Here is a 10,226-nt window from a genome sequence, read left to right as displayed (position 1 = left end):
ATACCAATGGTATAGCAGTGCAAGTTACATTTATACCAACTGTGTAGCAGTGCAAGTCACGTTTATACCAACTATATAGCAGTACAAGTTATATTTATACCAATGGTATAGCAGTGCAAGTTACATTTATACCAACTGTGTAGCAGTGCAAGTTACGTTTATACCAACTATATAGCAGTGCAAGTTATATTTATACCAACTTTATAGCAGTGCACGTCACGTTGATACCAACTATATAGCAGTGCAAGTTATATTTATACAAACTATATAGCAGTGCAAGTTATATTTATACCAACTTTATAGCACTGCAAGCTATATTTATACCAACTATATAGCAGTGCAAGTCACATTTAAACCAACTATATAGCAGTGCAAGTTATCTTTATATAAACTATATAGCAGTACAAGTCACATTTATACCAACTATATAGCAGTGCAAGTCACATTTATACCAACAATATAGCAGTGCAAGTTACATTTATACCAACTTTATAGCAGTGCAAGTTACATTGATACCAACTGTTTAGCAGTGCAAGTCACATTTATACCAACAGTATAGCAGTGCAAGTTATATTTTTACCAATTGTGTAGCAGTGCAAGTCACATTTATACCAACTATATAGCAGTGCAAGTTATATTTATACCAACGGTATAGCAGTGCAAGTTACATTTATAACAACTGTGTAGCAGTGCAAGTCACGTTTCTACCAACTATATAGCAGTGCAAGTTTATTTATACCAACTGTATAGCAGTGCAAGTCACATTTATACCAACGGTATAGCAGTGCAAGTCACATTTATACCAACTATATAGCAGTGCAAGTTATATTTATACCAACGGTATAGCAGTGCAAGTTACATTTATAACAACTGTGTAGCAGTGCAAGTCACGTTTCTACCAACTATATAGCAGTGCAAGTTTATTTATACCAACTATATAGCAGTGCAAGTTATATTTATACCAACGGTATAGCAGTGCAAGTTACATTTTTACCAACTGTGTAGCAGTGCAAGTCACGTTTATACCAACTATATAGCAGTGCAAGTTATATTTATACCAACTTTATAGCAGTGCAAGTCACATTTATACCAACTATATAGCAGTGCAAGTTACATTTATACCAACTATATAGCAGTGCAAGTCACATTTATACCAACTATATAGCAGTGCAAGTTATATTTATACCAACTTTATAGCAGTGCAAGTCACGTTTATACCAACTATATAGCAGTGCAAGTTATATTTATACAAACTATATAGCAGTGCAAGTTATATTTATACCAACTTTATAGCACTGCAAGTTATATTTATACCAACTATATAGAAGTGCAAGTCACATTTATACCAACTATATAGCAGTGCAAGTTACATTTATACCATCTATGTAGCAGTGCAAGTTATATTTATACCAACTTTATAGCAGTGCAAGTTATATTTATACCAACTATATAGCAGTGCAAGTTATATTTATACCAACTATATAGCAGTGCAAGTCACATTTATACCAACTATATAGCAGTGCAAGTTATATTTATACCAACTTTATAGCAGTGCAAGTCACATTTATACCAACTATATAGCAGTGCAAGTTATATTTATACCAACTTTATAGCATTGCAAGTTATATTTATTCCAACTATATAGCAGTGCAAGTCACATTTATACCAACTATATAGCAGTGCAAGTTACATTTATACCAACTATGTAGCAGTGCAAGTTATATTTATACCAACTATATAGCAGTGCAAGTCACATTTATAGCAACGGTATAGCAGTGCAAGTTATATTTATATAAACTATATAGCAGTACAAGTCACATTTATACCAACTATATAGCAGTGCAAGTCACATTTATACCAACTATATAGCAGTGCAAGTTACATTTATACCAACTTTATAGCAGTGCAAGTTACATTGATACCAACTGTTTAGCAGTGCAAGTCACATTTATACCAACAGTATAGCAGTGCAAGTTATATTTATACCAATTTTATAGCAGTGCAAGTCACATTTATACCAACTATATAGCACTGCAAGTTATATTTATTCCAACTATATAGCAGTGCAAGTCACATTTATACCAACTATATAGCAGTGCAAGTTACATTTATACCAACTATGTAGCAGTGCAAGTTATATTTATACCAACTATATAGCAGTGCAAGTCACATTTATAGCAACGGTATAGCAGTGCAAGTTATATTTAAACCAACTTGAAAGCAGTGAAAGTTATATTTATACCAATTTTATAGCAGTGCAAGTTACATTTATATCAATGGTATAGCAGTGCAATTTATTGTCAGGGTGCCAGGAATCAGACTGATATGAGAAGTGCAAAAATAATCACACCTTTATTAATAGCAAAAAATAATAAAAAGTCCACAAGTCAAATAACAAGCCAGGAGTCAAAACCAGTGCTGGTAGTCAGACAAGCCGAGTCAGGAGCCAAAACGAATAGTCAGAAGAGCCGGAATCAGGAACAAGGAGAACAGCAGAGTCAGGAACAAGCCAGGGATCAGGAACCAGGAAGGACGTCAGGCAGCCAGATAATACATAGGAACTCTCACAAACAGGTCTGAGACAACGCAAAGGCAAAGCATACTGAACAGAGGCCCTTTAAATAAAAGTGATGACATCACAATTCTGAGACTGCATCCTGTCTCACATGGATGATGCACACCAGTCTGGCCATAAAAGGAAGTGCAGGAAATGAGCAGCATCCCCCACAATGCACCATAGTCAGGAAGAGAGGTGAGTAAAATGGCTGCCAGTAGCACATGGCAAATACAACAGGGAAAAACACCCTGAAAATTATATTTATACCAACTTTATAGCAGTGCAAGTTAAATTTATACCAACAGTATAGCAGTGCAAGTCACATTTATACCAACTTTATAGCAGTGCAAGTTATATTTATACCAACGGTATAGCAGTGCAAGTTATATTTATACCAACGGTAAAGTAGTACAGGTTATATTTACACCAACTTTATAGCAGTGCAAGTTACATTTATACCAACGGTATAGCAGTGCAAGTTATATTTATACCAACTGTATCAGTGCAAGTCACATTTATACCAAGTATATAGCAGTGCAAGTTATATTTATACCAACTGTAAGGACTGTCAATCTCTCTGATATGAATTAGTAATCTCTAAAGGATACTCAGTTGAGGAACTAAAGTTATGGAAATGTATCACAGTGTATTCAAGCTGAAACAAACAGAAAAGTATCAGCGACGAATATAATGTGAGTTAATATAGTAATTGACTGCTTAATCCCAATGTTGCAAGTTTTAGCAGGAGGAAAGGAAAAGGTAAAGCAGTAAAATTAACACAGAAATACTGACTGAACTATAACTAATCACCCTATGATAAGTCTACCTAAAACTTTCATATAAGCCACTGATAACTTGTTATCCTGTTGCTTCACAGGAGTGTGTTTTATTCACAACTGAGTTGCAGCTTTTAATGTTCACAAGAGACTCTGCTAATACTGTAGGTCAAAGTTCGATCAAGTGGTATGAAGCGCTGAGTGAGCGCAGAGCTGCGGTAGCTGAGAGGGAGTGAGACAGGCCTGCCCGTTACCTGTTACGTCACAGGGGGCGTGGTCCAATGCCGTGGAGCGGCGTGAGTTAGCGATCCGGTAATAAACCTTGAGGCTACAAATCCCCAGCAGGGGTAGAAAGAGAAAGTCTAGTAGGTGCACACAAACTACTTTACGGTTCCGTAGGATACAAGCTGAATGATCGCCAAGTTACAGCGGAGAAGGCTGGGCTGCGTTGTAATCCTCGCAACAGGTTGGAGTCAATGTCTGCATTAGAAAGACAGCAGATTCTATCTGAAGTTCAGTAGATAGTTTAGCAGAGGGGATGTGAAGCAGGTAGCTGGAGGATTATGAATCAGTGATAATCTCGTAGAGGTTAGCTTCCAGGGAATTTGGCTTAATGAGTCAGAACAGGTTGTCAGCAGTTGCTGAGAGATCAGACATACAGGTCTGCAATCCAAAATACTAAGCACCTGTCTGGTCTTGACTGACAGGATTTATAGAGGAAGTGGGAGGAGTATAGGAAAGGTAAAATCCTGACATCACCCCCTCCTCAAAGAAGCGCTCCCAGAGCTTGAGGTCTCGGCCGATCAGGATGCCTGCGGTGGAAAAGGGAAACGAGAGCTGGGGCATGCAGATGGGAAGAGGGCTCCCAGGAATCGTCATCCGTCGAATATCCCCTCCAGCGGATGAGATTTTCCAAGCCACCACCTCGAATTCTAGAATCTAGGATCGACTGAACTTCATACTCCTCAGAATCAGGCAACTGAGACGAGGGAGGTAACACCAGTCGGGTACCGCTGCTCCGTAAAGCGGGTTTGAGTAGGGAGACATGAAAACTGGGTTGTATACGCATAGAAGCTGGTAAGTCCAGAGTGACAGCGTTAGGGTTTATCACCCTAGTGATGGGAAAAGGTCCAATGAATAGCTTACCTAGCTTCTTGCTTGGGACACGAAGCTTGAGATTTTTCGTAGATAGCCAAACAAGGTCTCCCACTGAATAGGAGGGGGGAGTACGATGTCTAAGGTCATAATGATGCTTCTGACTGTTTTGGGCTTGAAGGATATTAGAGCGGAGTGTACGGAAGGTTTCCAGTAAAGTGTTGGATAAGTCATCAACCTTAGGTGAGTTGGGGATAGTCCCAGATGAGATGTGTATAGTGGGATGATACCCATAGTTGGCAAAGAAAGGTGTCATTTTTGTGGTGGAGTTGAGAGAATCATTAAAAGCGAACTCTGCCATAGGAAGAAACTGAACCCAATTGTCTTGATTTTGTGAACAATAGGCACGTAAATACTGTTCCAACCACTGATTGGCTCGTTCCGTTTGGCCGTTAGTTTGGGGATGGAACGAGGTACTGTACCGATGATCAAACTGAAGGAGAGATGAAAGTTGTTTCCAAAACTTAGACGTAAATTGAGTACCACGATCGGATGTCAAGATACGTGGTACACCATGTAATCTCACTATATGCTGAAGGAACAATTGCGCTGTTTCGGCAGATGTTGGCAGCTTGTGGAACGGGATAAAGTGTGCTATCTTGGTGAACAAGTCTAATGGTATTTTGTTTAGAAGAGAGGGGAAGTTCAACGATGAAATCCAGACCTACATGCTGCCAGGGTTTGTCTTGGACCTTTATGGGCATGAGTAGACCATATGGGGATCTATTCTCAGGCTTCGTTGTTGTACAGACAACACAGGATTTAATACATTGAGAAACAGAGTGAATTAAATCCGGCCACCAGTACTCCCGGGAGATCTTTTCAGCTGTTCTGGTGATACCTTGATGTCCAGAGGTAGGTGGATCATGGAAGTGTTCTATGATGGAATGCCTGAGAGAGGGCAGAATGTAGAGTTTCTGAAGATGATAAAAAAGCCCATCTGGTTTTTTAGAGAGCTTGTTAAGGGGTATTTGTTTATCCAGCTTTAAGGAATCTCGTAACTGAGTTGGATGGAAGACTGATAGTCCAATGAAAGGTTCGCTGGGTATGATCTGGTTTGTGAAAGGTGGACTTATGGGAATGTCATCCATCCTGGAAAGAGCATCAGCTTTACGGTTCTTATGTGCTGGTTTATAGAATATGATGAAGTTGAAGCGTGTGAAATATAGGTACCAGCGGATTTGCCGCAAGGAAAGGGTCTTATTCGTCTGTAGGTACTCGAGATTTTTGTGATCAGTGAATATCGTTATCAGTTGTTCAGTGCCCTCAAGGAGATGACTCCAGTGTTCGAGTGCACGTTTAATGGCAAGGAGCTCCTTTTCTCCTATAGGGTAGTTGCGTTAGGCAGGTAACATGATCTTAGAATAGTATGCGACTGGATGAATGGGTCCAGTAGAGGATGATCTCTGGGAGAGAACTGCTCCAAGTGCGTAGTCCAAGGAGTCAACTTCCAGGATGTAAGGTAGTGACGGATCCGGGAAAGATAGGATCGGAGCAGTTGTGAACCTGTGCTTAAGGTTGTTGAATGCGTCCGTAGCCTCTGTGGTCCATTCGAATGGAGTTGTAACAGCTGTGAGATGGGAAAGGGGTTTAGCAATTTGTGAGAAGTTTTTAATGAACTTCCTGTAGTAGTTTGCGAAGCCGAGGAAGCGTTGTACCCCTTTTCTACTTTTGGGCCTGACCCAGTCTTTGACTGTTTGCACCTTAGTATCTTCCATTTTTATTCCACTAGGACTGATGTGATAACCTAGATAGGACAATTCTGTGGTATGGAATGAGCATTTCTCCAGCTTTGCAAATAGGTGGTGTTCTCTTAGTCTAGATAAAACCTTCCTGACATGTTGAACATGATCTTGTTCTGTCTTGGAGTAAATGAGAATATCATCGAGATATATTACTAGACAAGTATCTAGAAGGTCTCTGAAGACATCGTTGACAAAGTGCTGAAATGTGGCAGGGGCATTGCACAGCCAGAAAGGCATAACCAAGTACTCAAAATGCCCGTATCTGGTGCGGAAAGCTGTAAGCCACTCGTCTCCCTTTCTGATCCGGGCGAGGTTGTACGCCCCACGTAGGTCAAGTTTTGTAAAAATTTTTGCTTGGTAAAGCCTTTCAATGAGTTCAGGGATAAGTGGTAGGGGGTAGCGGTTCTTTATGGTCCTCTTGTTCAATTCACTGTAATCTATTATCGGTCTGAGACTGGAATCCTTATTTCTGACAAAAAATATTCCAGCACCAGCTGGAGAAGTTGAGGGACGGATGAAACCCTTCCGTAAATTCTCATCGATGTATGACTTAAGATGGTCCAATTCAGGTTGGCTGAGTGGGTAGAGGTGTCCGTAAGGAACGGTAGCTCCTGGTTGCAATTCTATAGGACAGTCATACTCACGGTGTGGTAGTAAAGTCTCCGCTTGTTTTTTGCTAAAGACATCAGAAAAATCAGAGTATTGTTGGGGAAGAGGGTAGGCGGGTTCCGTGAGTTGTAGCAGGCAATCTTTGTGTAGGAAGCAATGCTGCAGGCAAAATGGTGAGGACAGAGTGAGTTGAAGATTCCCCCAGTCAATCTGGGGCTGATGTTTCTGTAGCCAATGTAAGCCTAGAACAACTGGGAACAGAGGAGACGGAAGAAAATCAAAAGCTATGCTCTCAGTGTGGCCATCAGAAGTTGTGACTTGTACAGGGACAGTATTATGTGTGATGGGACCAGAGGAGATGGTAGATCCATCAATAACACGAATGGAAACAGGGTTATCTTTGCAAATAATTGGAATTTTATTTTTTACAACAATATCTTTGTCGATATAATTGCAATAAGCACCAGAGTCGATGATAGCTTCAGTATTGCATGTTCTGTTTACTCCCCACTGCAAAAGTAAAGAGAGATTACAGTAAGTAGGTTGTTTTCCATTGGAGTGAGTAGAGAAGAAATGGAACTTACTTTTCTTTGTCTTGAGCAGTACATCGCAGTCATACACAGTGTGTGCAGGGTTAGCGCAGTACATACATAGTTGGAGGTTTCTCCTTCTTCTTCTTTCGGTGGGTGAAAGAGGACCACGAATTACTCCAATCTCCATTGGTTCAGCTTGTAGCTTGGAAGGTGTAGTGGTAGAATATCTTGTCTGTGATGAGGCATTAGGCTCTGTGTAAACTCTTTCCTGTCTTCTCTCTCTGAGCCTTCTATCTATCTGGATGGCGAGTTTCATCAGTGCTTCAAGCGAAGAGGGTATTTCTATTCTTGCCAGTTTGTCTTTAAGCTGGTCGGAGAGTCCGAGGCGGAACTGATTCCTGAGAGCCACGGAATTCCACTGGGAATCCGTGGCAAACTGCTTGAATTCAGTTATATATTCCTCTACAGCCCGACGTCCTTGTTTCAGGCTCCTCATCTTGGTTTCAGCCGTGAGCTGTACGTCGGTATCTAGATACAATTCGTCCATAGTGGCATAGAAATCATCCAGTGAAGATAGAATGGGGTTATTGGACTCATAGCAGGTATCGGCCCAAACCCTAGGCTCACCTCTCAAGAAAGAAATGATGGTGAGAACCCTAATCCTATCATTGTTATAGGTTTTGGGTTTGAGGTTAAATAATAGATTGCAGGCATTTTTGAATTGCCGGTACACCTTACGGTTACCAGAGAAGAGATCCGGCAAAGATACTTGAGGTTCTGGTGTGGAGTCAGGTAGTGGAGGTTTAGAGATGGAATCCTTTATTATTCCACGTAATGTCTGGTTCTCCAACTGCAACTCACGTAGTCCCTGGCTTAACTGGTCTACTCTTTGAGATAGATTGTAGACAATTTGTGGGAGCTCCGCTGGATCCATTTTGGGCTTAGTATTGTGTAAGGACTGTCAATCTCTCTGATATGAATTAGTAATCTCTAAAGGATACTCAGTTGTGGAACTAAAGTTATGGAAATGTATCACAGTGTATTCAAGCTGAAACAAACAGAAAAGTAGCAACGACGAATATAATGTGAGTTAATATAGTAATTGACTGCTTAATCCCAATGTTGCAAGTTTTAGCAGGAGGAAAGGAAAAGGTAAAATTAACACAGAAACACTGACTGAACTATAACTAATCACCCTATGATAAGTCTACCTAAAACTTTCATATAAGCCACTGATAACTCGTTATCCTGTTGCTTCACAGGAGTGTGTTTTATTCACAACTGAGTTGCAGCTTTAAATGTTCACAAGAGACTCTGCTAATACTGTAGGTCAAAGTTCGATCAAGTGGTATGAAGCGCTGAGTGAGCGCAGAGCTGCGGTAGCTGAGAGGGAGTGAGACAGGCCTGCCCGTTACCTGTTACGTCACAGGGGGCGTGGTCCAATGCCGTGGAGCGGCGTGAGTTAGCGATCCGGTAATAAACCTTGAGGCTACAAATCCCCAGCAGGGGTAGAAAGAGAAAGTCTAGTAGGTAGTCTAGTAGGTGCACACAAACTCCTTTACGGTTCCGTAGGATACAAGCTGAATGATCACCAAGTTACAGCGGAGAAGGCTGGGCTGCATTGTAATCCTCTCAACAGGTTGGAGTCAATGTCTGCGTTAGAAAGACAGCGGATTCTATCTGAAGTTCAGTAGATAGTTTAGCAGAGGGGATGTGAAGCAGGTAGCTGGAGGATTATGAATCAGTGATAATCTCGTAGAGGTTAGCTTCCAGGGAATTTGGCTTAATGAGTCAGAACAGGTTGTCAGCAGTTGCTGAGAGATCAGACATACAGGTCTGCAATCCAAAATACTAAGCACCTGTCTGGTCTTGACTGACAGGATTTATAGAGGAAGTGGGAGGAGTATAGGAAAGGTAAAATCCTGACACCAACTTTATAGCACTGCAAGTTATATTTTTACCAACTATATAGCAGTGCAAGTCACATTTATACCAACTATATAGCAGTGCAAGTTATATTTATACCAACTTTATAGCAGTGCAAGTCACATTTATACCAACTTTATAGCAGTGCAAGTTACATTGATACCAACTGTGTAGCAGTGGAATTCACATTTGTACCAACAGTATAGCAGTGCAAGTAAAATTTTCACCAAATGTGTAGCAGTGCAAGTTACATTTATACCAACTTTATAGCAGTGCAAGTTACATTGATACCAACTGTGTAGCAGTGGAAGTCACATTTATACCAACAGTATAGCAGTGCAAGTTACTTTGATACCAACTGTGTAGCAGTGCAATTCACATTTATACCAACTATATAGCAGTGCAAGTTATATTTATACCAACGGTATTAGCAGTGCAAGTTACATTTATACCAACTGTGTAGCAGTGCAAGTCACGTTTATACCAACTATATAGCAGTGCAAGTTATATTTATACCAACTTTATAGCAGTGCAAGTCACATTTATCCAACTATATAGCAGGGCAAGTTATATTTATACCAACGGTATAGCAGTGGAAGTTACATTTATACCAACTGTGTAGCAGTGCAAGTCACGTTTATACCAACTGTGTAGCAGTGCAAGTCACGTTTATACCAACTATATAGCAGTGCAAGTTATATTTATACCAACTTTATAGCAGTGCAAGTTATATTTATACCAACTATATAGCAGTGCAAGTTATATTTATACCAACTTTATAGCAGTGCAAGTTATATTTATACCAACTATATAGCAGTGCAAGTTACATTTATACCAACTATATAGCAGTGCAAGTTATAGTTATACCAACTATATAGAAGTGCAAGTCACATTTATAGCAACGGTATAGCAGTGCAAGTTATAT

This window comes from Bombina bombina, chromosome 11 (assembly GCF_027579735.1).
Source record: "Bombina bombina isolate aBomBom1 chromosome 11, aBomBom1.pri, whole genome shotgun sequence".
NCBI lineage: Eukaryota > Metazoa > Chordata > Amphibia > Anura > Bombinatoridae > Bombina > Bombina bombina.
Note: the sequence above shows the minus strand (reverse complement) of the source record.